This window comes from Danio rerio, chromosome 2 (assembly GCF_052040795.2).
Source record: "Danio rerio strain M-AB ecotype USA chromosome 2, GRCz13ab, whole genome shotgun sequence".
NCBI lineage: Eukaryota > Metazoa > Chordata > Actinopteri > Cypriniformes > Danionidae > Danio > Danio rerio.
This window is the reverse complement of record NC_141022.1, coordinates 3,863,851-3,891,158: the sequence shown is the minus strand read 5'-3', so window position 1 is coordinate 3,891,158 and position 27,308 is coordinate 3,863,851. Positions and strand designations below refer to the sequence as shown.

General features: G+C 38.0%; 1 long non-coding RNA gene across 1 annotated transcript; it reads right to left on the bottom strand.

Moving 5' to 3' along the window:
- On the bottom strand, nucleotides 1-27,308 carry LOC147836989 (uncharacterized). Its single transcript, XR_015477986.1, has 4 exons — nucleotides 27,305-27,308; nucleotides 26,157-26,281; nucleotides 20,590-20,730; nucleotides 1-637 (listed from the first exon to the last, which is right to left on the bottom strand). It is a non-coding gene; the product is annotated as an uncharacterized LOC147836989 (long non-coding RNA).

Sequence of the window (27,308 nt, the reverse complement as noted above, 5' to 3'; positions counted from 1 at the left end):
TAAGAGTAAAACGTCTTTTATTTTCACTAACGCGGTTTCTGTACTGTGATGAGTCAATTCATGTTTATTCGTATAGCGCTTTTCACCATATAGATTGTGTCAAAGCAGCTAGTAAAGTCCAGATTTCGGAGTTGAAGTTCAGTTTAGTTTTGTTCAGTGTGGTTTAAATTTCACGGCTGAAAGTCCAAACACTGAAGAGCAAATCCACCGAAGCGCAGCTCCATAAGTTCTAATCCGAGCAAAAAAAAACTTAACCAATTGATAAAATGAAAAACCTTGAGAGAAACCAGGCTCTGTTGGGCACGACCATTATTCTTCTGGCCAAACATCCTGTATGGAGCTGCAGTCTAGGTGACGGAGGCTGGAGAAGCTGGACATCCATCATGGAGAAGCTGCAGGTGTGAGTAGGGCACCGGCGGGAGGTCAGGCTGGCCAACAGGATCAATTCGGGTACTCGTTTGTCTCTGAGGTATTTTAAGAATCATTCTCATGCACTTCATTCCTCCAGGACCACCACAGCATCAGCACGGAATACGGCCTGGTCCAGGATTATGAATACCTTAGGATCATCTCTTCACGGGTCTCGGATCGCATCAGTGGTGCTGCATAGTCTCTAGGGGCCTCGGGATGAGTATCCCTAAGTAGAAATAGAGAATAAAGAAAAATAATTAGCATAGCTGCTGTTCATAGTGTATTAAACGAAATGCAAAAATGGAGTTATAAATAAAAAAAAGCAGTTATATAAACAAACATAGAAACAAACATGTAAAGCATATGAGAGTTTCTAACACCATATCTGGTGCATTAAGGAGGAGTGTGTCCTACAGGTGGTTGTCAAGCCAGCTCACCTGCGCGGAGCACACTCGTGCATCATACCATTATGCGATGCATTGAGTGTATGCTTTACTAAAAAGATGAGTTTTTAATCTAATTTTGAACTGAGAGTGTGTCTGAGCCTCGGATGTTATCAGGAAGGCTTTTCCAGAGTTTAGGAGCCATAAATGAGAAGGTTCAACCTCCTTTATTCGACTTTGCTATTCTAGGTACTACCAGAAGCCCTGAGTTTTGAAATCTTAAAGAGCGAGTTGGAGTGTAGGGAGTTAGAAGGTTGGTTAGATAAACAGGAGCTAGTTTACTTAAAGCTTTCTTAGTGAGAAGCAATATTTTATAATCAATATGAAACTCAACAGGCAGCCAGTGTGAGGAGGATAAAATTGGGGTGATATGCTCATATTTTGTAGACCTGATGAGAACTCTGGCGGCTGCATTTTTTCCTAGTTGAAGTTATAATAGAGGATGCTGGGCAGCCAGCAAACAGATTATTACAGTAATCCAGCCTAGTAGTCATAAAACCATGGACTAGCTTTTCTACATCTGAGATGAATAGCATACTTCGTAACTTAGCGATATTTCTCAGATAAAAGAAGATGGTTTTTGGGACAAGAAATTATTTTAAAAAGTTACATTGCTGTCTAATATAACACCCAGATCTTTTACAGTAGAGTTAATGCTAACTTTGTATCCCTCTAATTGCAGGTCGAGTTGTGAGATCTGCTGTGTACAGGATTTAGGCCCAATAAGTGATAATTCTGTTTTGTCTGAGTTTAAGAGGTCTGAAAAACTTCAAAAACATTTTTTTATCTGTAGAAAGAAGCATAAATGGGCAGAAATAACATTTTCTATTTTTTTTACATAAACGGAAGGTTTGAAATAGGCCTATAATTAGCTAGGTGGCTGGGGTACAGTTTTGGTTTCTCAATGATAGGCCTAATAACAGCTAGCTTTAAAGGGTTTGTAACATGGCCTAAAGATATAGAAGAGTTGAAAACGTTAAGAAAAGTTGTTGAAGTCAAATTGATTCACCCTTCTGTGAATTTCTTTTTTTCCTTTTTAAAATATTTCCTAAATGATGTTTAAGGGTGTTTTCACATCGGCAGTTCGCTTCATTTGGTCCGGACCAAGGCCAATAAATGATACATTGTTGCATTTTCTGCTGTCTTTGGGTCGTTTTCACACCACACTGCTGGCTTTGGTCCAAACCAGTTGAAACGAACCAAAATGCAATCATCTGACAAAATCCACATCTATCATTGGCCAAATGTTGCTGAACTTATTTCCTAAACTGCTTATTGATTGGTCAGAATTCACATGCGGGAAAATGCCTATGAACTCACGCAGGTAAACAAAACCAGAAACAAAATATCCTTTTTACTCTGGAGGGAACACTGCGCTGACTGATTGTATCCCTGCTTTAGACAAACTTTAAATTTCAAGAACGAAGCGCAGCTGGAAAACAGTGTTTTAATGCGTTGCTCGTCACTTCAGAAAGAGGCATAAATTAATTTAGCTAAACTGCGACATGCTCATCTTGCGGAAATATTAGCAATGATCCATCAGGTAATGTTTTCCCCTCTTTCTGTTGGTAAAGCGCTGTCAACAAATATTTTTCCTCCATATCACATAATGCACAGCGCATCGGCCTACGGCAGCTGAATTAGTCCAAAAGTCGCAGTACTTTTTGCGGTTGGACCTGTTTTAGTATGGATCATATTCTCACCCAAACGAACCGCTCCAGGGTTCGTTTGAAAGCGTACAAAGATCACCTCTTCGAGCAGGTCTCGGTACGCTTATTTGGTCCACTTTTGGTGCGCACTCGAGTACGATTGCTGCATTCTCACCTGCCCAAACGAACCGCACCAAAAGTGAAAACGAACTTGTGCGATTCAATCCAACTAAATAAGGCAGGTGTGAAAACACCCTAACAAAGCAAGGAATTTTTTACAGTATTTCCTATAATATTTTTTTCTTCTGGAGAAAGTCTTATTTGTTTTATTTCAGCTAGGAAAAAATAAGCAGTTTAAATATTTATTACAACCGTTTTAATGTCAATATTATTAGCCCTACAGAATAGTCTACAGTCTACAGAACAAACCACTGTTATACAATAACTTAATAATTATAGTAGTTAATAACAATAACTACTATAAACGGTACCGCTGTCGAGACAGTGAGTGAGTATAAATATCTGGGTACCATTTTGGATGATAAATTGAACTTTAAGGCCCACACTAATTTTATCTGTAAAAAGGCAAATCAAAGACTGTTCTACTTGAGGAAGTTGAAGGGATTTGTTGTGGATAGGCCTCTTCTTAGGACATTTTATTCTTCTTTTATTGAGACTCTTTTAACTTTTGCAGTAATATGCTGGTTTGGTAATTTGAGGGTGACAAGTAAAAACAGACTTTTAAAAATTGTTTATCAATCTCAAAAGATCCTGGGTATAAATCTTAACAGTATTGGACAAGTGTATGAGGAGAGAGTTATAAAAAAGGTCATGTCCATTTTAGCAGATGAGAACCTGCTTTGCACCGCGGCGCATGTTCTAAAAGGGTTGAGTTTATTTTCTTATTAAATATTCATTTCAAAACTATTTCGAAATTCAGTTCTAATTTCCCGCAAACGAATAAATGAATAATAATAATAAAGTGTGCTCAAAAACCTGAGTTATATCCTAAAACACATGCTGTGCCCCTTATGGTCTAAAACCTGACAGGTGGGCAAATCTGAGCTTGTTTTTAATAAAACAAATATAAATATGGATGTAATAAATAATACTGCTAATAATAATAACATTATACAAAAGCAAATTGTTATGAATGAACTGAAAAAGCCTCCCGAGATGAAGAAGACATAAAAGCAGTGATTTTTCATATTTATGTAGGCTAGAAAATAATTTGTTTTGTAATATTTTAATCCTATATATTTATATCCTATATCTATTCTTATTATATCCTATATATATCCTTAATATTTACATTTTTTCATATGTAAAGATATTTGCCTATTGCTCTCTTGTGCGTATTAAGCAGTGTGTAAGCGAGGTGCAACTCTGTGCCGGAGTTTAGACCGGGTTTGTTTTGGTCTAATGAAAAATCTATTATAGATTCTCAAAATAGCAACGCGCCAGCAGTGCGCCTCAGAACGCTTTCCTTCTTAGACCAGAACGCCTATGGACGCACAAATAAGCGCTAATGCATTTGCTATTTAAACAGCGTAGCGCAACGCCTCAAAACGACTCTTGCGCCAAGCTGAAACTACCAAAAGACTATTGCGCCACGTCGTGCGCCACACTGCGCCGGTTGTATGATAGGGCCCTAAGTCTTATACCTATAACTATAACTTAGCCTAACTAATTAACCTAGTTAAGCCTTTAAATGTCTCTTTAAGCTGATAACTAGGGTCTTGAAGAATATCTAGTCAAATATTATGTGCTGTCATCACAGTAACGATAAAAGAAATCAGTTATTTGAAATGAGTTATTAAAAATATAATGTTGAGAAAAAAATCTTCAGTTAAACAGAAATCGGGGGGAAAATGTTCAGGAGAGATAATAATTCTGACTTCAACTGTACAAATAACAATGCATTTGTACTGCAAAGAAAATGCTAGCTTTGGAAGGACTAATGCTGGCATGTTATTTTGCAAGCACTTGTGGCTCTGGACTAAGTAAAGCGAGCTGTATCAGCGTCCCGCTGGGCTTAGAGCTGCTGGTGGCACCTGTCTCCTCTTCAGCGCCGGCCGGCCGGGACAGCACTGTATTCCCCCTGATCTCCAGGCTAATTACATTTGGATTACAGCCAAAGCTGGATCTTTCACAATGCGCCAACATGCCCACCATGCCCTGCTAGCTACCACTTTCACCCTTGGCATGCAGTCATCAGCACAATGAATGGCTCGGGGCTTATAAACTTTACTTGTCAAGTTTCTTTCATATTCTAATTTTTTCCTTTCTGTGTATTAGGTTTCAGCTCTGAACAGAGGATACAAATGACGGCGCAAACTGTGTTTAGACTAAATTGATTAGAATTAATTAGTAGCACATACTCAATGGTGACAACATGGAACTTGGGCAGCACTCCTGACTACCGAATGCTTATTGTAATGATGTAAAAAACACACTGCGACCAGTAGAGAACTGACTCGTTGACTCGGCTTCTGTCAAATTTGGCTCGCTTAAAAGTCACATTATTGCTTGTAAGATTGAAACGGGTTACACTGCATTATCAGTTTCTCTTGATCAGTTTAAAAAGTATCTTAGAGAATGTCTTATTTATCCATAACTGATGTCAGTCATTGAATATAAACATTCAGTTCATTTGTTGAATTTAGTACAAGGTTTTTCACCTTATAAGCCCAGGCATAGTTTCCTTTTTAAGGGAACTTGATGCCACATCATGGTATGGGAATGTCTTCAATAACATGTTCAGTCTAAATAATTACAGTACATAATGTGAATGAATCAATCTAATGAATCACAAGTTAATTACACATCAAATCTGGTTGAGGAACAACATTCCCAAAGGATAGTAGTAAAAAAAAAAAAAGTAAATTCTGTCATTGTTGAATCATCCTGCATGTTCCAAACATGTTTGAGTTTCTTTCTTCTGTTGAACACAAAGAAAGATACTGAAAATGCTGGAAAAAAAATAGCCATCAACTTACATAGTGTTTTGTTCCTATAATAATTATCATTGTCTAGTTTTTTCAACATTCTTCCTACATTTAGTGTTTTATATATGTGTATATATATATATATATATATATATATATATATATATATATATATATATATATATATATATAATTAATCAAATAAATACTGCAGACCTACTGGAACCCACATGGACCCAAGATTCTCACAGAAATCAGTCAAGTTTGATGAAGGAAAAATCATGGTTTGGGGATACATTCAGTATGGGGGCGTGCGAGAGATCTGCAGAGTGGATGATCAACATCAACAGCCTGAGGTATCAAGACATTTGTGCTGCCCATTACATTACAAAACACAGGAGAGGGACAATTCTCCAGCAGGATAGCGCTCCTCATACTTCAGCCTCCACATCAAAGCTCCTGAAAGCAAAGAAGGTCAAGGTGCTCCAGGATTGGCCAACCCAGTCCCTAGACATGAACATTATTGAGCATGTTTGGGGTAAGATGGAGGCATTGAAGATGAATCCAAAGGATCTTGATGAGCTCAGGGAGTCCTGCAGAAACGCTTCCTCTGCCATTCCAGATGACTTTATTAATCAGTGATTTGAGTCAGAGAGGTATGGATGCAGTCCTCCATTGTGGAGTCAGACACAATATTCATTCTGTCTCCACTGCAGCAGGACTTTATATTCTATACTGGACATTATTTCTGTTCAGTGTTGAGACTTTTGTCTAAGCAGAGTCAGACCTTACTGTCCTAATTAAAGCATTAAAAATTAAGGCATGACCATGTTTTATTATGGTGAAATAAGCGTAATCTAGAGGCCTTTGCCTTTAATATAAGCCACTTTTCATACTAGATGATCAACCAGAAGTCTAGTTATTATGTGTTGTTCCTAAAACTTAGATACACACTAAAAAGAACCTTTTATGAAATGAAAATGTTCAATGGGTGGTATAAATTATATTAAGAGTTTGGTATAAGCGATGGTTAATGTCATATTTTTGTTATTGTTTCAATGATTTTATCAAACACCATTTACTTGACTTGCCTTAACTGCAACTTACTATTTTACCCACTCTCCAAGGCTTGGTTTACTACTCTGTGTTTTAGAATAGCAAATGAACTAAACCTTGTCAAATGTTTAACCACTCTACCCTTTTCTTGTATCCTGCACTTGTTCAAATAACAGAACAAGCTTTAAAAAGAAAAAAGAAAAGAGAAAAATCTAAACCCCTGGACAGCTGCCATCATATACAGTTGAGATAAGTTCCTCTTTCCCTCTGATGTCATAGGCATTCAGCTGCCAGCAGAAATACTCTAGGTGAACTTCTGTGTAACCTCGGCAGGTTTTTCTTCTTCTCTCCAACCGCACCTAATATTTACAATGGCACAAGTGGCACAGGATAAAATCTGGCCGTTCTTTAAAGTTAATCAGCCTTTGGAGTTGCTTATCAGTGATGTACCGTCACCAAGCACTTTGAGTTACTGCGACCAAAGGGAGGAAATGACCTCATGAGTGATGTCAGAAAGAGAACAGCACATTAACTGTTATTTAGTGGCAAATTAGCTACAAGTTGTGGCGTGGAAGCAAGGGAAGAAACAAAATGGGCGTCACAATTTTAAGTGTCAAAGCAAACAATGCAGAACGTAGATCACTTCCTAGAGAACTCGGAACACTCACCCACTCATTCATTCATTCATTTTTCTTCGGCTAGTCCCTCCTGGGGACGCCACAGCGGAATGAACCACCAACTATTCCAGCATATTTTTACACAGCAGATACCCAACCAACTACTGATCCATATATAATTAAAAGAACAATGTGCATTTTTGAGTGTGCCTCACACAGGTGAGTAGGCTTGACAAACCACCTGTCGAAACACTTTTCTTTTTAGACGCACTGAATACTTTACTTAAACTCTATTTTACAAAGACTTAATAAAGAAAACAATGTTTACCTGTGAATGAACCATAAATCATGTCACACTATTGTTCTTTTCAAACTGTAAGGTCTCCTGAATTGCTTTGAAATGTGCATTTTTATTTGATGTTTGAGCTAATCTTAACCAAAACATTAAGAGACATAGAGTAGCTCCTCCCTTTTTTAAATGCCAGCCAATAGCGTTTTATCACAGCTCTGCCATTAAACTGAGTGAGCTCAAATGCATCAAATCAAAAGCAAGAAGCGACAATAAGGGGCGGGGCATGTCAGATACTAGCCAGCATTTGATTGGTCAGATAATTTGATGAGAAACTAGTATTACATGAATAAAACTGTCGACCCATATAGGCAGAAGTGACAAACTACAAGCTTGTTTATATCAGTTTGACACGTTTAACAGTTGTTTATCTTTCGTTTAATATGTTTTAGGTTTGTTTGTATCTTTTTCTTTGTTTGTTTCGTTTAATTCGTTACTTGTTTGTTTCATTTAATTTGTTTTTGTTTTATTTTTAGTATGTTTTGTTTTAGTTTGTTTTTTATTTAGTTTATCTTGTTTTTGTTTGTGTTTCTTTTCATTAGTTTTTTTTCGTTTGTTTTTTGTTTGTGTTTCACTTCATTTGTTTTTTGTCAATGTTTAGTTTAGTTTGTTTTATTTGTGTTTTGATTGTTTTTTGATTATGGTTCATTTGATTTTGTTTGTTTTTTGTTTAATTTGTTAGTTTTTTTGTTTGTGTTTCACTTCATTTGTTTTTTTGTTTATGTTTAGTTTAGTTTAGTTTTGTTAGTTATTATTTGTGTTTCAATTGTTTTCGTTTAGTTAATTTTTTTGTGTTTTGTTTCAATATTTTTTATTTTTTTTATTTTTATTTTTTGTTATGTCACAGCCAGTAAGAGTGGTTGAGCTCAAGCGCATCTAATGAGAAGCGTCTTGAAGGGGACGAGGCAGGTCACATACTAAAAAGCATATCGGTCAGATGATTTGATGAGAGACTAGTATGACGTAAATGCACCCGTTGAGCCATTTAGGTGGAAGCTTGTTTAAACAGTTTTACATGTTTATCAGTTGTTTATGTTTCGTTTAGTTTGTTTGGTTCTTTTTCATTTTGTTTGATTCGTTTAGTTTATTTGTTTGTTTCATTTGATTTGATTTTTGTTTGGTTTTTAGTTGTTTTAGTTTGTTTTTGTTTGTTTCACTTTGTTTTTCATTTAGTTTGTTTTGTTTTTGTTTGTGTTTCATTTCATTAGTGTTTTTTTTTGTTTGTTTCACTTCATTTTTTTTTATTTATTTTTTTTTATTTGTGTTTCGATTGTTTTTTGTTTATGGTGCATTTCATTTAGTTTGTCTTTTGTTTGTTTTATTTGTTTTTTTGTTTGTGTTCTGTTTTGAATGTTTGTTTTTTTTCTTTTTGTATTTTTGTTTGTTGTTTGTTATTACACAGCTCTGCCAGTAAGAGTGGTTGAGCTCAGCGCATCAAATGAGAAGCATCTTGAAAAAGGCGGGCATGTTAGATACTAGAGAGCATTTGATTGTTTAGATGATTTGATGAGAAATTAGTATGAGGTGAATAAAACAGTCAACCTATAGGCGTAAGTGATAGACTACAAGCTTTACATGTTTATATCAGTTTTATATCTTCTTAATGCCACCTTTGTCACTGTTTTGGAGCAAATTAGCTTATAGACATTTTAAAATCTATCAATACTGATACTTGCATCTAAAAAAAAACTTTATTTTAATTTCATGGGACCTTTAAACATTAAATTAGTAATCTCAATATTTCTTGATGATTCATTTATTAGTATGGGAATGTATATTTTTCATTGATCAGCAAATTTTATACAAAAAGAGGTCATTTTTGAGAATCACATCCTTATTAAAATAGCCTACCACAAGTTACTGTAGGTCAGAATTTAATTTATCCTTAAAAACACTGAATATTTTATCAAATTTAATTATGATTGGTTCAATGAGGCATGCATATGTATTATACAAACTAAAAAAATGGCCTTCCCCTAATAGTATATAATTTGCATACTGTAAATGTTCTGTTTCACACATTTACGTAATATTTTTACTTCCAAGACCCCATAAAGATGCTGTAAAGTTGTGCTGGAATATGTTTTATTTAGTTATACTTTGATATCCATACATAATTCACGATATTTTACAGTATTGTTTTATTATGCACATCAAAACCAAGTCTCTGACCTCAGATTCTCAATACTTTGCCGTTAATGATGGAGGCTAAAGCGTGCTTTGAGACATAATCAATTTTCCACCCCTATTTCCTGTTATTTCTACTGATCCCGCTACACAGAAATATTGACTTGAACAATTATTCATCACCAGGAGGAGATGTAAGCAATTGTATTAGTATTGTCTACTAATATACGCACGCAGGGTTTGGCTGGATTAATGTTACACGGTTTAATTGACAATTTCTTGGTCTCATGCATGTTGTCTAAGTCTGTGACATCAACCCACTTTTGATTATTTTGCTCTTCATCCTTAATGGGAAGGTGAGATGAATTGCACACTTTATTATTGTATTTTTTTTACAAAAGACGTTGGATTATATGACAAATGTATGACCTCATGGGTGGCTAGCTTTACAGCGTTTATGTGATTTTTGTTTTACCTTAGGCTATCCATTGAATCATATGTCATCTGTCACTGTTGAGGTCAGATATCGTTTGCTCTATCCAATGTCTTTGGCACACCCTTCTCAAGTACATGGCTTAATTTAATCTCTGAAATAAACCATTTTATTCACGCCAATTCATAACATTTTGTACAATATAATTCATACGTTTTAGTAGGATTTGCTCATCCCAAATATATGAGAATAAAAAACAATATGCATTTCTGAGTGTGAATCACACAGGTGTGTGGGCTTGATAAACCACCTGTCGAAAATAATTCTGAAGTAACTTCCATATATATATATATAGGCTCATATATGTGTATATATAGGCTCATATATGTGTATGGGTGTGTGTATATATATATATATATATATATATATATAATCTGACCAGAACCAGAAAGTCAGAGCACATCACGCCTGTCCTCAGGTCTTGACACTGGCTCCCATTTAAATTCAGAATAGAGTTTAAAGTATTATTACTTGTCTATAAATCACTGAATGGCCTAAGAGCTCAATATATTACAGATATGCTCACTGAAAACAAACCTAACAGATCACTCAGATCATTAGCATCAAGTAAATTAGAAACTCCAAGAGTCTAGTCAGAGCAGGGTGAATCTGCCTTCAGCTACTGCGCCCCCCCTGGAATCAGCTTCCAGAAATGATCAGATGTGCTCCAACATTAGGCACGTTCACATCAAGACTGAAAACACTTTTGTTTAGCTGTGCCTTTACTGAATGAGCACTGTGCTGCGTCCCACAAATCAAACTATTATGTCTTTCTTTTCTTTTTCACTCTCTATAACCTGTTTTGACACATTTTAATCTGTTTTTAATCACTTTCGTTATTTGTTTTTATTTTCGTATACTTGTCTCTTTTATTCCAGTTTATGTAAAGCACTTTGAAATGCCACTGTGTATGTGCTATATAAATAAACCTGCCTTGCCTAAGATCTTTTATTCAGTGGCTGGGGTCCGTTCTTCGTACGTGGATTACTCAGTTAGCTGGATTTGGATATTGACGATTTGACATGATCCAGGATCGTTTCGTTCTTCAAAGCTGATCCGAGAGTTGTTGTCATGGCAACAGTTCTGCTAGGTCAAACCTGATCGGGAGCAGGTTCAATTCATATAAACAGGATTACATCGGCTCAGTTCAAGCAAAGATAACACAGAAAGTATGTTCCCAATTCTGATATTTTCTTACAGTAGTAGTTATATACACTTGGGAAAATGGTACATATTTTTAAACTATATATATAAAGTTAAAGTCATTAATAAAATAAATAAAGTTATACATATTAATAAAACGTATGCAATCTGCACCCTCGAAATGAAAGTACAAAGACTGCCATCTGGTTGTGCAAAGAGAAAACTTATTGATATGAACTTTTTAGATCGCTTTAGTACAAATTGTGTATAATAGAAATGCACAATATGTGACTTTTTTAAAGCAATAATACATTTATGCAGTCATAAACATGTTTTGATAGTTAATATGCCGGTGATTTGATGCTTCACTAGTTGCAGACACCTTGCTTTTGTAAACAACCAGTTATTCTTTACACCGATTAAAAAACGGATACTATTATAAAGAAAATATTTTCTAAATGTAGACCTAAATACATTTATTTGCATGGAAATGCATGATGAATACTCTTGTCTTGACAAATGAAAGTGTAAAGCCTGCAGCTCACAACAAATGTGGAAAGTTCTTGCGTGTCTTATTTAACAAACCGTTTACTGCTAATTTGATGTAATTTTGCTCACATGGATAATTGAATATTAATCAGATGATGTCATTACGCTGCTGTGCCGTCAGCCAATCATTGCATTGCTGATCATGATTTCGAGGATCGATAGATCTGTCCTTCACAACACACGCAGCAATCTCAGATCAGTTCATCCAGACATTCTAATCTAATTCGCGAACTTGTTTGAAGAACCAAATTAGCGAGAGATCAGTTATCAAGATTAAAAGATCCAGGATCTGCCAAATAATCTTAGATCATTTAAGCGAGGTACGAAGAACGGACCCCTGGTGAGCACGTGGTATGGACTTCTCAGAGGATGCACATACTGATTTTGGATGGTCACCACTCCCATAAGGCATAGAAAGTCATCATGGTTGCTTAAAAAAAAAAGAATGATCATGATCACACCAGGCACATAATGAAACCTCTTGATCAAACATTTTACAGAAGTTTAACTATAATATGGCAGCAGACAGTCGAATGGGCAAAAAAAGGGAGTTCTATCTACCAGATGGCAGAGTGTTTACACAGGCTTATTAAAAGGCTGCAAATGTGAAAAAGGGTATTGGAGGGTTTAGAGTGTGTGGCATCTGGCCCTTTAATTTAAAATATAGTTACAGACCTGGGGTCTCATTTGGCGTACGCACAAAACAGGGGTGGAAATGTGTATACGCCACTGCCTGTGCAAAAGCTGTGGCACATGCAGTCTCTGATCTTGTACAGTCTATACTTATCCCAAATGCTCGACCATGCACCTCTGCTTTTACAACACATTTCATTCAGGATATCATAAGCTTAGGGCTTGTTGGTTGATCTTAATTATCGTAGTCGACACAAAAGAACAGGCAAACAACAATACGTGAAACTTTTAAAGTCTGCAAAAGAAATAGACGACCATTGCCGCGTGGATGTAGCTTTAAATACCTACTGTGCTTTTGTCTGTACAGTTTTGATCTTAATATAATGTCTTTTTCTGTGATGTGCAAACTATGTCACTGCTGAAGAACTGTGTTGTTGGTGACTGTGAACAAGGTTTTCTTTCAAGGAAACATTGAAGTGGTGTTCTGGTGTTGACAGTATGGAAATGCCTCCAATGTGACTGGTGTTTGAAGCTTGTGTGCAAAACCCTCTACTAATGATGTAGAACACCACAATAGCACAACCTTCAATTGCTAGTTTTTGTCTGACTGTTGTGAGTGTTTACTCTTCCCTGCTAAAAATCCAGCTTAAACCAGCCTAGGATGGTTGACTGGTTTTAGCTGGTCGACCAGCCTGGTTTTAGAGGGGTTTTGGCCACTTTCAGGCTGGTTTCCAGCCAGCCTGGTTTTTGCTGGTCAGGCTGGAAAGTGACCAGCTAAAACCGTCTAAAACCAGATTGACCATCCTGGTTTAAGCTGGACATAGCTGGTTTTGGCTGGGCTCCCAGCCTGGCTAGGTTGGTCAAGCTAGTTTTAGCCAGCATCATTAGCCGCTTCATGACCCAAAGCTCATGCCCATAGGTGAGAGTAGAAATGTAGATTGACCTTTTGGCTCAGCTCCTTCTTTACCACAATGGACCGGTACATCAACAGCATTACTGCTGCCGCTGCATCAATGCGCTTGTCAATCTCACGTGTATCCTTCCCTCACTTGTGAACAAAACCCTGAGATACTTGAACTCCTCCACTCGGGGTTAGGACTTTCCACCAACCTGGAGATGGCAAGCCACCTGTTTCCGGTGAAGCACCATGGCCTCCGCCTTGGAGGTGCTCCACCCCCCTGTATATTTTTCTCTATTTTTTGTTTAATCGAGAGAAGATTTTTTTTGAACACATTTCTAAACATAATATTCTTAATCTCTAATACATAATTTCTTTAATCTTCACCGTGATGACGGTACATAATATTTGACTAGATATCTTTCAAGAAACTAGCATTCAGCTTAAAGTGACATTAAAAGGCCTAACTAGGTTAAAGTAAAGCAAGTCGTTGTGAGCGATGGTTTGCTCTGTGGACAATCTGAAAAAAAAAAAGTTTAAGAGGGCTAATAATATAGACTTAAAAATGTCTTTATTTTTAATTAGCCAAAATAAGACTTCCTCCAGAAGAAAATAATATGATAGGAAATACTGTAAAAAAAAATCCCTGCTCTGTTAAACATCATTTGGGAAATATTTCAAAAAGGAAGAAAAAAATTCACAGGATATATATATATTTATATATATATATTTATATATTTATATATATAATTATATATATATATGTGTGTGTGTATATATATATATATATATATATATATATATATATATATATATATATATATATATATATATATATATATATATATATATATATATAATATATATATATATATATATATATATATATATATATATATATATATATATATATACACACATATATATATATATATATATATATATATATATATATATATATATATATAATTCTTTATATATATATATATATATATATATATAATTCTTTATATATATATATATATATATATATATATATATATATAATTATTTATATATATATATATATATATATATATATATATATATATATATATATATATATAAAATGTAGTTTATTGTAATAATTTAACAAAAAAATTTTTATAACAACTTATCGATTTAAGTTAACTATACTTAGAGCGTGTCTGTTACACTTATATTGTCAAGTTCTGTCAACGTTAGCCCGAGTTAGGACAACTTCACTATTTAAGTACTCTCAGTTAAGTTGAAACAACAACAAAATTTTTTACACTGTAGAACGTTTTAAATTCTGACTTTAAAAGCAAACAAATGATAACATGGTAGCAAATTTTATCATGTCAGCTGTTTATCACGCCATATCTGTATAATTGTGACTTCAGCTAAAAAGTGCTGTCAGTTCTTCAGTTAACATTAGACATCACACATGGGATATTGGAACCTTCGCTGGTGATTACCACTATATTTACATATCCGCCCCATTGGACAAGTGCGCCACACACAGACCTCTCTTACCTCAGATGCAGACCTAATATCCACCAGAGCAGCCAAAAAAGCCTGCGCTGACCTGACCATGAACCGCAATATCCCATGAGTCACCTGCATTATTGGGCGCAACCCTCTCCACCTCAGTCTTTCCCCAAACACTTACAGAGGCTCAAAACAGCAAGACTCCCTCCCTCTGTCTACTGTCAAAGCCAATGCTCTCAGGCCTGACTTCTGTCTGGAGAGCTCGCAGAAGGTCTTTTTCACCTTTCCGTGCCTCTGGGCTTGATTGTTTTTGTTTACTCGTGGAGTTAATTGACATGCGCAAGAGTTATGACCATGAGGCACTGGGTGGAGTGATGGACAGGGAAAGGCATGAGTGACTCAAGCTGCAAGAAAGCAAGCAGGAAAAAATAGGAACGAGACCTGTTGGGCAAGTTGTTTGTGTGTTTACTTTGACCGTTCTTGATTTGTTAGTTTCAGAAGCACCTTCAATGCCAGTTTATTCAATTCATGTGTATTTCTATAACGCTTTTACCATGCAGATTGTGTCAAAACAGCTGAACATTGAAGATTATAGTCGATTGAAACTCTGTCAGTCCAGTTTTCAGAGTTGAAGTTCAGTTTAGTTCAGTTCAGTGTGGTTTAATTCGTACTTCTGAAAGTCCAAACAAATCCATCAATGCGCAGCTCCACAAATCCCAAACCAAGCAAGACAGTGGCGAAGAACAAACTTCGCCGATTGACAAAAGTGAAGGAAAATGCCTAGAGAGAAACCAGGCTCAGTTGGGCATTACCATTCCTCCTCTGTCCAAACTTCTTGTGCAGAGCTACAGTCTAGGCGCCGGAGGCTGGTGGAGAAGCTGCAGGTGTGAGTAGGTCACCGGCAGGTGTTCAGGCTGGCCCACGGAATCAATGCGAAGACTCGTCTGTCGTCTTTCAGGAATCATTTCAGGTCTCATGCTCTCCACTCATCCAGAACTACCATAGCATCTGCTCAGGATGCGGCCTGGTCCAGGATTATGGAGACCTCTAGAAGTGCTCTGTGGTTGGCATCATCTCTTTACAGGTCTTGGATCACTTCAATAGCACTGCACAATCTCTAGAGGCCTTGTGCAGAGAGAAGAGAGGACAGATATGGCGTGATAAACAGCTGACATGATAAAATTTGCAACCATGTTATCATTTGTTTGCTTTTAAAGTCAAAATTTAAAATGTTCTACAATGTAAAAAATGTTGTTGTTGTTTCAACTTAACTGAGAGTACTTAAATAGTGAAGTTGTCCTAACTCGGGTTAACGTTGACAGAACTTGACAATATAAGTGTAACAGACACGCTCTAAGTATAGTTAACTTAAATCGATAAGTTGTTATGAAAAAAATTTTGTTAAATTATTACAATAAACTACATTTTATATATATATATATATATATATATATATATATATATATATATATATATATATATATATATATATATATATAAACTGCAAAACCCATACAACTACAATTTAGAGTAGATTTATTTAATTTAAAATAAAAATATTTATTTTCATTATCACATATTTGTACCATTTAAAGCTATATATTATGACCAGGGTTTAATTTGTGCCGGAACAAGCTGGATCCGGCACCTCTAAATTTAAACCGGCACCTCAATTTACTGATTCTCTCATACGCAGCCCCACCCCACCCCACGCTCTTCACTTTTGACTTTCATTCATGATACCCCGTCCCCCTTCGCTCTTCACTTTCGTTTACGAACTGATACAACTGTGTGTTGTGTGTGTGTTGTGTGTGTTTTTTAAACAACAACAAATTTGGCATGATAAATATTTATACAGTGGCAACAATTTAGATTCCAAATGTTCCCTTGAAATTGAGAAATGGAGCAAGCCTGTTTGGCATTATCTAGACAACATCTTATCACTGGTGACCTCTCTTACAAACACATGCACCAATGGCAATCTGTTGGACTGCAAATGATCCCAAAATGTTACTACACGCTTTATATATTGAAAAATAACAAAACTTAAAATTGTATCTTGATTGTATCCCATACTTGCAAAACGAGTTGTTATAATAGAATAACGGCTGACAGGTTTATCAACAGGGCTATATGCCACAAAACATAAAGATTAGACACAAAACATTGTTCTGAGGCATAATACTTTATTATTGCCCCCCTCCTCCCCTTCTTCCACCTTTATTCATAATGGGCGGCAAGGTGGCCCAGTACCTAGCACTGTTGCCTTATGTTGTGTTCACACCAGACGCGGAACGCACGGATAAATCGAGCTACTCGCGTGTAAATAGCCGCGTGAACATTTGAATTTACTCGCTTCATTCGCGCGTCAAATCCGCTTCATTCGCGTGTCAAATTCACTTCAGAACAGACGCAGATTCGTATGATGGGCAGGGCTTCTGTCTGCCTGTTGACTGTAGCTTCGTTGCTAAAAGGCTAACATGGATTTTATGAAGAAAATAAGTGTTTATGAAGGCTGAAAAACAGCATTGATAAGTCCACTACATGTTTTCAGAGGTGCATCCAGCTCTGTGAGCTCATAAACTCCTTCAGAAACTGAACCTGGATGACGGAGGCTTTCAACGGTGCTTCTGACTGAGCCCAGCCCAGTTTGATGACTTGTTGTTGGTGTCGCCTGGAGGATTTCCCCCGGGACACCATTAACAGGTTCTACATCACAATCATGACCCCATAAGAGCAAGCTTCTGATTGGTTAACGCGGTGCGAATGTCCACTGAAGTTCAGATTTTCGAACTCGAGAGATTCGTGTGAAATACTCGTTAAGCGCATTAAATGCGCAAAACGCTCAAATAGCCCCACGCCATTCACGCGTATCGCGCAATTCGCACTGCGCCATTCATGCCATTCGCGTCATTCGCGCAATTCGCATCATTCGCGCCGCGCCATTCGCATGTATCGCGCCGCAGGATGTCTATTCGCGAGTTTGCATTGACTTAACATGTAAATCACTCGCGCTTGACGCGCGTTCCACGTCTGCTGTGAACACAGCATTACAGCAAGAATAGCCAATAGGGCCGGGTTCTTGCTAGGCCATGTGCTATTTCTGTCTGAAGTTTGCATGTTTTCCCTGTGTCCGTGTGGGTTTCCTTCGGGTTCCCTGGTTTCCTCCTAAATATGCTCTATATTATAAATAAGATGAGCCTAGATCTTTTCTCTCACTCTCAGGAAGTTCACCTTAGCCTCAGCAGTGGGGGAGTTTTGAGATCGATATGAGCTCAATCTCCCTTCGCCCTGCGAAAAGGGGAGAGGGCCCTGGGCTCGAGGATCCCTTGAGCTCAGAGCTCTCTCCTGGGACAGCATGCCAAACAAACTATGTATAAATCATGAGCTAAGTGTGAATTCTTGAAGGCTAATTTAGTACATTCGATTCACCTACAGTGCATGTGTTTGGGCTGTGGGGGAAACCGGAGCACCCGGAGGACCCCCACGCCAACACAGCGAGAATATGCAAACTCCACACAGAAATGCCAACTGTCCCATCCAGGACTCGAACCAGCATCCTTCTTGCTGTGAGGTGACAGTGCTAACCACTGAGCCACCGTGCCGCCCGACTCAAGTTCATTATTAGCATATTTGAAAACAATTGTTTTATTTCTGAAGCTATTTCTAGTGTTTCTTTCACACTAGTAATCGTGCTGCAGTAATGTGGAGATCTCCTCATTCTGTCGCAACACTGAATCTAGAATTTCATAATTTGAATTCCATCAGCTCTCGATGGGTTGCCTGAGGGATGTTCTCAAGCTGTTCTGCAGACCTTAATGGTTAAAATATATTTGTACCTTTTTTTTTTTTCCTTGGTCAAGAGTTCAGACAACTCGGGTGTCTTTGGCAACATATCTAGGGCAAATGCACTGGACGGGATGATGTTCAGGATTACATTTCAGCCTGGTGTACAGGGCAACATCTATGTTAGCATGTTCTCCCTGTGTTGGCGTAGGGTTTCTCCGGGTGCTCCGGTTTCCCCCAAGTCCAAAGACACGTGGTACATGTGGTGAATTTGGTAAGCTAAATTGTCCATAGTGTACGTGAATGAGTGCATATGCATCCGCCGCATAAAATATATGCTGGATAAGTTAATCTGGCGACCCCAGATTAATAAAGGGACTAAGCCGAAAAGAAAATGAATGAATGGAAAACTGAATGAAGAAACCTGCGCAGACACGGGGAGAACATGCAAGCTCCACACAGAAAAGCCTTTTGGTACAGGTGGGACTCGAACTAGCTGCCTTCCTGCTGTTAGGGTGACCATGCTAACCACTTAGCCACCAAGCTGCCCCAACAAACACAATAATGAGGGTTTAAATGTCACATGCTCCCCTTTAAACTGCCATCTAGTGGTTACATTTTACACTTTACAAAGTGGTAATATCAGTCAAATAGCATCAATGCTTCCCCGACAGATTGAGGTACATTGCCCACCAATGGCAAACCCACATCATTACAGTCGCCATATCCACCACAGAACCCGAGGGTGCTTTTAAGGGCCCGCTTTAGGTGTTCATCACTGTCGAGAGAATAAATTGCTCGGGGACCATGGAGCTGACACGCATGGCACGTTCCCTATTCGTCCGCCCTCAATGTAGAGTTCCCCGAGCGGGGCTGGCAGTCTGGTTTGAGTTCATCAGGCAGCAGCCTGGGCTCGGTTATTAGATCCAGATGGGCCCAGGCTCTGTCTTACAAGCTCCGAGTAAAGAGAAAAAACACACACTTTCCTCTTCTCGCTGGCTTCTCGCAGGCCTTCTCTGAGGGAGCTGAGAGTTGCTGGTCCACCCATTTCCTTTCCTTGCCCTTCCCAGGCATGTCAGAGCAAAGCCCAGCCAAAACAAATCGGAGGCTTCTGGATAGGCTTTGGCCTTCACCATTGTGATAACTCTACATGATGTTCGAGGAAAGGTGTACACTACAGAGGGGGTAAGGGATATGCTTAGAGTTTTCAAGAGCTGAGGAAAACAAATACAATTGCCTAAAGTCATGATTGACTGGAACCTTCTCTGTATGTATTGCATTTGAGCATCAAATGATTGAGTCCAAACTTTCCATTGTTGCATGTCTATAAAAAAAATAAAGCATATCCCACTGAACTGTTTGCCCTTGAAATTATTTGCTGTAAGTCTGTGGGAATATAACCGAAAGATTCCTCGCTTCTGAAATGGTTTTGTAGAAATGCTTCCTTGAATTCCTCGCACTAAGCTGGCATTCGCTCAGAAAGCTATGGCCTTACAAATGCTTGTGGTCGACTGTTTGAGTTCTGGTTTTTGCTCCATGTCTCTTGTTTCATTGAAGTCAGATTTCAGTTCACTCGGAGTAGAACTCGCAGGTTAGAGGTTATAAGAGTTGCGTTACATGATCAGACGGGAAAAGTAGACTTTGTACAAATGATTATCATCACAGACTTCACAGAACAACTTTGCCAGTCACATTTAAATAATCATGCAATAATGTGCTGGGATACTGTGAAGACATTAGTTTGGCTGAAGTTTCACTGTACGTTTCTAATGCTTTTTGTTTTGGCTTATGGTGAAGACGAAGATATATAGTGCCAATAACTGAAAGTATTGTGTTTAAGATGCTATTTTTACAACACAGGCTCATTCTGAAAACGTATTTCTATAGATGTTTTTGAAAACCGCAAATTATGTAGCCAGAGGGTACGTATGGCTGCATTTGAGTTTTTTATACGAACCCTACAGGACGGTATGATGCCATTTGTTTTTGCGCTTACCAGCTGACTGCTTACATCCGTGTGGCCGGCTTTCCCGCTGTAACCAGTTTGTCCAGTTAGCTCGTCATGTACGTCGGCGGACTTGAGACGCAGAGAGGAATTGACCATGACGACGTGGTTTGAATCTGGGGAAGAACGGTTCTAGAAATCAAGTAAGACAAAAACAGAATCCAAAAATTAAAATAAACAAATAAACACCTGGGTGAGAATGTGGTCAAATCTGAAAACGTGGTAAAAAATCAGACAAAGGCTTTTCTTTTTCTGTATTGCTTTTGTAAATTGTTGGTTGGGTTTAAGGAGGTGGGTGGGAAGGCCAATCGATAGAACCGATTGGGTTTAGGGAAGGAGGAGGCTGGGTCAATCGATGGTCGGTTGGTCAGACAGTCAGTCAACAGCGACCTCTGGTGGGTTTACGTGAGAACAGCACTCTTGAGAATGGCACTCTCGAGAGAAATTTGAGATGTGTAAAAGCGTACACAGCGGCCTCTTGTGGATTCGCGAAAACAAAAACTGCAAAAATACGTACCTCCTGGGACGTATTTCGCGGTCTCTAGAAACGTATATAGGACTATGTTTTCAGAATGAGCCTGGGTTGTGTTTTTACTATGAATAAACTTTTGATAAATAAACCCTTTTGCTTCAATAAAAGGTCAATCAGTGCTTTTGAAAACACTATCAGTTGGGTAGAAGAAAGGTGGAGGTTAGGTCAGTCGATTGGTCAGTCAGTCAGTCAACAGCGGCTGGTGGTTTTACGCGAGAAGTCGTAAATTGCACTTACAAGAAAAATTTGAGATCTCGAAAAGCGTACACAACGGCTTCTGGTGGATTCGTGAAAACAAAAACTGCAACAAAAAAAAATCCTCCTGGGACGTATTTGGTGCTCTCCAGAAATGTATATAAGGATTGGTTTTCAGAATGAGCACAGTGTAGCTGGGTTACACTGTTGACCATCCTATCGACCACCTTAAACCTAACCTTACCACCCAAACTTGTCCCTAAACCCTACCCGTATCCCGCCTCAAGAGCACCAGAAGTGTTCTGCAATACATTATGAACACAGTTAGTACATTGTATTTGTATTTTGATGTGAGTACATAGTAGTCAAGGCCACCTAGTATAAATTGGAACCAATATTTGTATTAAAATGCAAGTCTCGAGATGAATTCTATTGTGTTTTATTGTCGAACATAAAAGTCTGATTACTTTTATTGCTTCTTTTAGCTATTAGCCAGTTTTTATTAGTCATTTGACAAGAAATTAAACGGTGTTGAATAAAAGATTTCTTGTATGGGTATAAATATTATCCCATGTCATTCTTGGTGAGTTTGACACTGACTGTAAACATGATGTGAAATAGCTTGGACGGTTAGCAGAGATGCATCTGTTGCAATGACTCATTCTGTCCAGAAGCACTCGGCATAAGCGAACCTTATTTATTTAATAGCTTACCTCCTTTATGATTCTACACAGAGACCGAGCGCATGAAAGACATTTCCAAACAGGTGGAGAAATTTACAAGCCTGTTTAAATTTCCTGAGACGGGGAATAAAACATAACAGGAACTTGGACATAAGCTGAGGCTTATTAGAAGGGTTAACCTGTTTTTTCTGTGTTTGTAGGAATGCTGCGGGGTGTTGTAATGGTACAGAGTTTTGTTTTGGGGGCTTTGCAGAAAACGAGCAAGAGGTTCATTCATTCATTCATTTTCTTTTAGCTTAGTCTCTTATTTATCAGGGGTCGCCACAGTGAAATAAACCGCTAAGTGGATGACCTTCCAGCCCCAACCTAGTACTGGAAAACACCCATACACCCTCGCGTTTACACACACACTCCCACACTACAGCCAATTTTGTTTACCCAATTCAGCTGCACATGTCTTTGGACTGTGTTGGAAAACGGAGCACTCGGAGCAAGACCACGCCAACACTGTAAGAACATGCAAACTCCACACAGAAATGCCAACTGGTCCAAAGACTCGAACCAGTGACCTTCCTGCAGTGAGGTGACAGCGCTACCCACTGAGCCACCGTGCCCACAAAAGGGTTAAATCATATTTATTGCACTCCATTTAACTCCCTATAATTTCACAGCTGAGGGATGCATGTGTTTTCCAGAGTAGAAGTTCACACACACCATCAATTTGTCAGAGACGGGGCTTATTTTGACGTGCTAAACAGTACAGACAAAACACCATTAATGCCAAAACCAGAGCTATTACATGATATTAAAGCACAGTTAAATGATTATTAAAGACATATTGTTTATCCATCGAATCCAAGGGCAGACTGAGAATGAGAACGCCGAGATCAGCGAGTACACATAGAGATGGTCACATTCATTCATCATATGTAAAAAAAATAATAATAATAAATTGCACTTTCCTCATGCTTTTTTCCATTTCTTTGCTCAGACTAGTGTTAAGTAAAAACATTTCCAGCGTAGTTGTTTGGTATATGGCATTTGGATAAAACAATTCTTTAAAAAAAAAATTTATTCTGAAAACGTAGCCCTGTATACATTTCTGGAGAGCGCCAAATATGTCTTAGAAGGTGCATTTTTTTGTTGTTGTTTTTGTTTTTCCGAATTCACCAGAGGCTGCTGTGTACGCTTTTTGAGATCTCAAATTTCTCTCTTGAGTGCGTTTGTGCCTGCTCCTCTCAGGTAAATCCACCAACGGCCACTGACTGACTGACCGACCTACCAATCCTTCCACCCATCGTCTTCCCTAAACCCAACCGATAGTGTTTAAGAAAGCACCGATTGACTAGCGCCCACCCACTTCCCTAAACCCAACTGATAAGCTGCGTCCCAAATCGCATACTTATGCACTATTCTACACCATTTTGTAGTATAAATAGTGTAAGTAGTGCGTTCACACTGAAAGCTCTAAAAATAATAAGTGCACTTTAATTACCCGCATGATGCACTCATTCACAAAAAACCTTAAAAGCTTACAAAAAAAACCCAGAACATTTCCGTATTTTGGTGAAAACTGAATTTTTTGTCATGACAAGGTTGACATTTGCACGGAATTGCTCATATATATTTATAGCGTTCCCCCACCCACCGTGTTTGATGCGCTCCACCACTGTGCAGAGGTTAATGTGACTTCTATGGTGATTTTAATCTCTTGTTAGTTCTTGGGTTTAGGCACAGCTCTGGTGGTAGTAGTAAGGAAATTGACATAATCCTCAGCACACTTGTCAAATGTGTCTGGCTGCAGGGGAGTCTTAGAGAGCAGGGGGTGGCGAGACGTAGAGTCTGCTGTATTATTGGTTCCTGACTCGAACTGTACAGCGACACAGTATGATTGCAACCAGAGACTCCGCTGCTCTACCCTGACAGGTGGCTTTCATTTTGGATTGTTGAATGTCATGTCCAGGGGCTTGTGATCAGTTATTAACTATGTGAACATGTGAACATCCCCAGATAATTTCTTTCTTTCTTTCATTTAGATTCTATCCATCTTGAGGAATCAGAACTAGATTTCCTGAACCCTATTTCTAACATACAGTTGAAGTCATAATTATTAGCCCCCCTCTATATTTTTTCCCCATTTTCTGTTTAATGAAAAGAAGATTTTTTTCAACACATTTCTAAACATTATAGTTTTAATAACTAATTTCTAATAACTGATTAATTTTATCTTTGCCATGATGACAGCACATAATATTGGATATTTTAAATATTAGATATCTTTCAAGATACTAGTATTCAGCTTAAAGTTACATTTAAAGGCTTAACTAGGTTAATTATTTTAAAGTTAGGCAAGTCATTTATTAGGCAATACTTTTTTTGTTAACTTTTGTTTTCGCTAATCAAACAGACCCCGCTGTTTATGCTTTTTCAGATCTCAAATGTCGATTGCGAGTGTCATTCGAGCCTGCTGTTCTTGTTTAAATCCACCAGAGGTCGCTGTCAAATGACTGACCGATCAACTGATCCTCCCTCCTCCATCCCAAAACCCAACCGATAGTGTTTTCAAAAGAACTGATTGACCCCCTCACCTATTCCCTAAACCCAACCAACAGTGTTTTCAAAAGCAATCCAGAAAAAAGAAAAGTCCTCGCAACAGCCAAATTTTTCAGATTTTACCATATTCTCACCCTGTTATTTACTTGTTTATTTAATTTTTTGGCTTTTATTTTTGTCTTACCTACTTTCTGGAACCATTATTCACCAGACTCGAACCAAATTGTCGCAGTCAACTCTACTCCAGGGGTTCGTTCTTCATTCGTGGATACTCCGTCAGCTGGGTTTGGTTATTGGCGATTTGACATGATCCAGGATCGTTTCGTTTTTCAAAACTCATCCTACAGTTGTTGTCATAGCAACAGTTCTGGTAGCTCAAACCTGCTCAGGAGCAGGTTTTTTTTTTAATAAACAGGATTAGAGCGGGTCATTTCAAGCAAAGGGAATACTAAAGGTATGTACCGAATGCTGATATTTTCATACAGTAGTAACCTATAGACTATAAATAGTCAAATGAAATAATAAAATATATATTTTTAAATATATAAAAATAGAATAAAATATAAAATACATAAAATAGAGTTGTCAAAAAAAATTATAAATAAAGCCAACCCAGACTCAATTAGACAACGTAGCCCTAAAGACATTTCTGGAGACCACAAAATACGTCCCAGGGGGAATGTTTTTATTTTATTTTATTTTTTCAGTTTTCCTGCTTTCCAGCTTTCTTGCTGAGGCTGCTGTGTACGCTTTTTGAAATCTCAAATTTATCTCGCGAGTGCCATTTGTGCCTGCTCTTCCCATCTAATACCACCAGATGTGGTCAAATCTGGAAACATGGTAAGAATCAGGCGGCTGCGAGGGCTTTTTTTTTCTGGATTACCTCAGAAAACACTGTCGGTTGGGTTCAAGGAAGTTGGGGGATCGGTCAGTCAGTCAGACAACAATGGTCTTTTGTGGATTTTAACAAGAACAGCAGGCACAAATGGCACTCGTGAGAGAAATTTGAAATCTAAAACAAAGTACACAGTGACCTCTAATGGATTTGTGAAAACAAAGCTGCAAAAAAACGTACTTCCCGGGACATATTTTGTGCTCTCTAGAAATGTATACAGGGGTACGTATCCATAATGAGCCTGGGTTGTTTTTCTGTAACGGAAATTGTTTTTAATCACTTTTTGCCATGGAACAAACTGAATTTGTCATTAAAATTTCTTAGTAAACGCTTCAATACCCTATCAAATAATTATATAACAGTGTTGTTAATATGAATAACATTTTAATGACATTTGTACCAGTCGAGGTCAAGAAACATATTAATGATGCTGTTATAAATTTCAGGACACACCTATAATGACTTCATGATAATTATGTTTATGACAGATTTATGACATGTTATGTTGTCTTGGTAATGTTATATTGTCATGACAAAAACATCCAACATAGGATCATTCTGAAAACGTAGCCCTATATGCATTTCTGGAGATCGCGAATTAGGTAGCCAGAAGTACCTATGACTGCATTTCATCTTTAAAATAAACAATACGTGATGGTATGAAGACGTTTCTTTTCATGCTTACCAGCCGACCGCTTACCTCCGTATAGACGACTTTTCCATTGTTTCCAGTTTGTCCAGCAGCTCGCCATGTGCGCTGGCAGACTTGAGACACAGAGAGGAGTTCGCTACGATGACGGGGTTCGAGTCTGGCGAAGAACGATTCTAAAAAGCAGTTAAAGCAGAAACAGAAGCCAATAACTAAAACAGCAAGTAAATAACAGGGTGAGAATGTGGTAGAATCTGAAAACATGGTAAAAATCAGGCGAGGGCTTTTCTTTTTCTCGATTGCATTTTGAAACTGTTTGTTGGGTTTAGGAAAGTGTTGCTGCTGGTCAATCGATGCTTTTGAAAACACTATTGGTTGGGTTTGGGTAAGGAGGAGGGTGGGTTAATCGGTCGGTCAGTCAGTCAGTAAACAGTGGCCTCTGGTGGATTTATGAAAGTACAGCAGGCGCAAGGGCACTTGCGAAATGGATTTGAGATCTCAAAAAGTGTACACAGTGGCCTCTGGTGGACTTGCGAAAACAAAAACTGCAAAAAACATTCCTCCGAGGAAGTATTTGGTGGTCTCCAGAAATGTATTTACTGTAGCATTACATTTTCAGAATGAGTCTGGCTTGAAAACACTTTAAAAAGTGTCACCTTTGCATTTAAAATGACAAAACTGAGCAAATGACACTTGGCATATGCATGCATATTCATATTTACACACATACGTCATGTCATAGGTATAAAGGTGTCATCACAGTCTTATGAACGCTCCCATCAAGTAAAGTGTTACCTATTTATGTAACAGCACACTTGGTTGAATCCTTCATAGCTTTTCATCAGGACTTTCAAACTAATTCATCTTTCTGTTCTCGAACAGTTAGGTTGCTGATGGCACAGACGGATTTGGGTTTGTGTGTGTGTGTGTGAGTACAGGTATGTGATTGTTTGCGCACAGCTGTGCTCTACTTGTACACACAGAGCCGGTGCGTCACTCTGTTTGTCATCCCAAATGTCATTCGGCTTCCAGTTGCCTGATTTGAGCCAACATTGCAGTAAAAAGATACAAAGAACCCAGAGTTGCTTCCTAAACTTTCAGATCAGCCTGATTATGACCATTTCCCACCGTAAAATCTCCATTACATCATCACTAAAAAGCAAAGAGAAAACTAAACCATTTTCTCCAATTGCGTTTACGCAT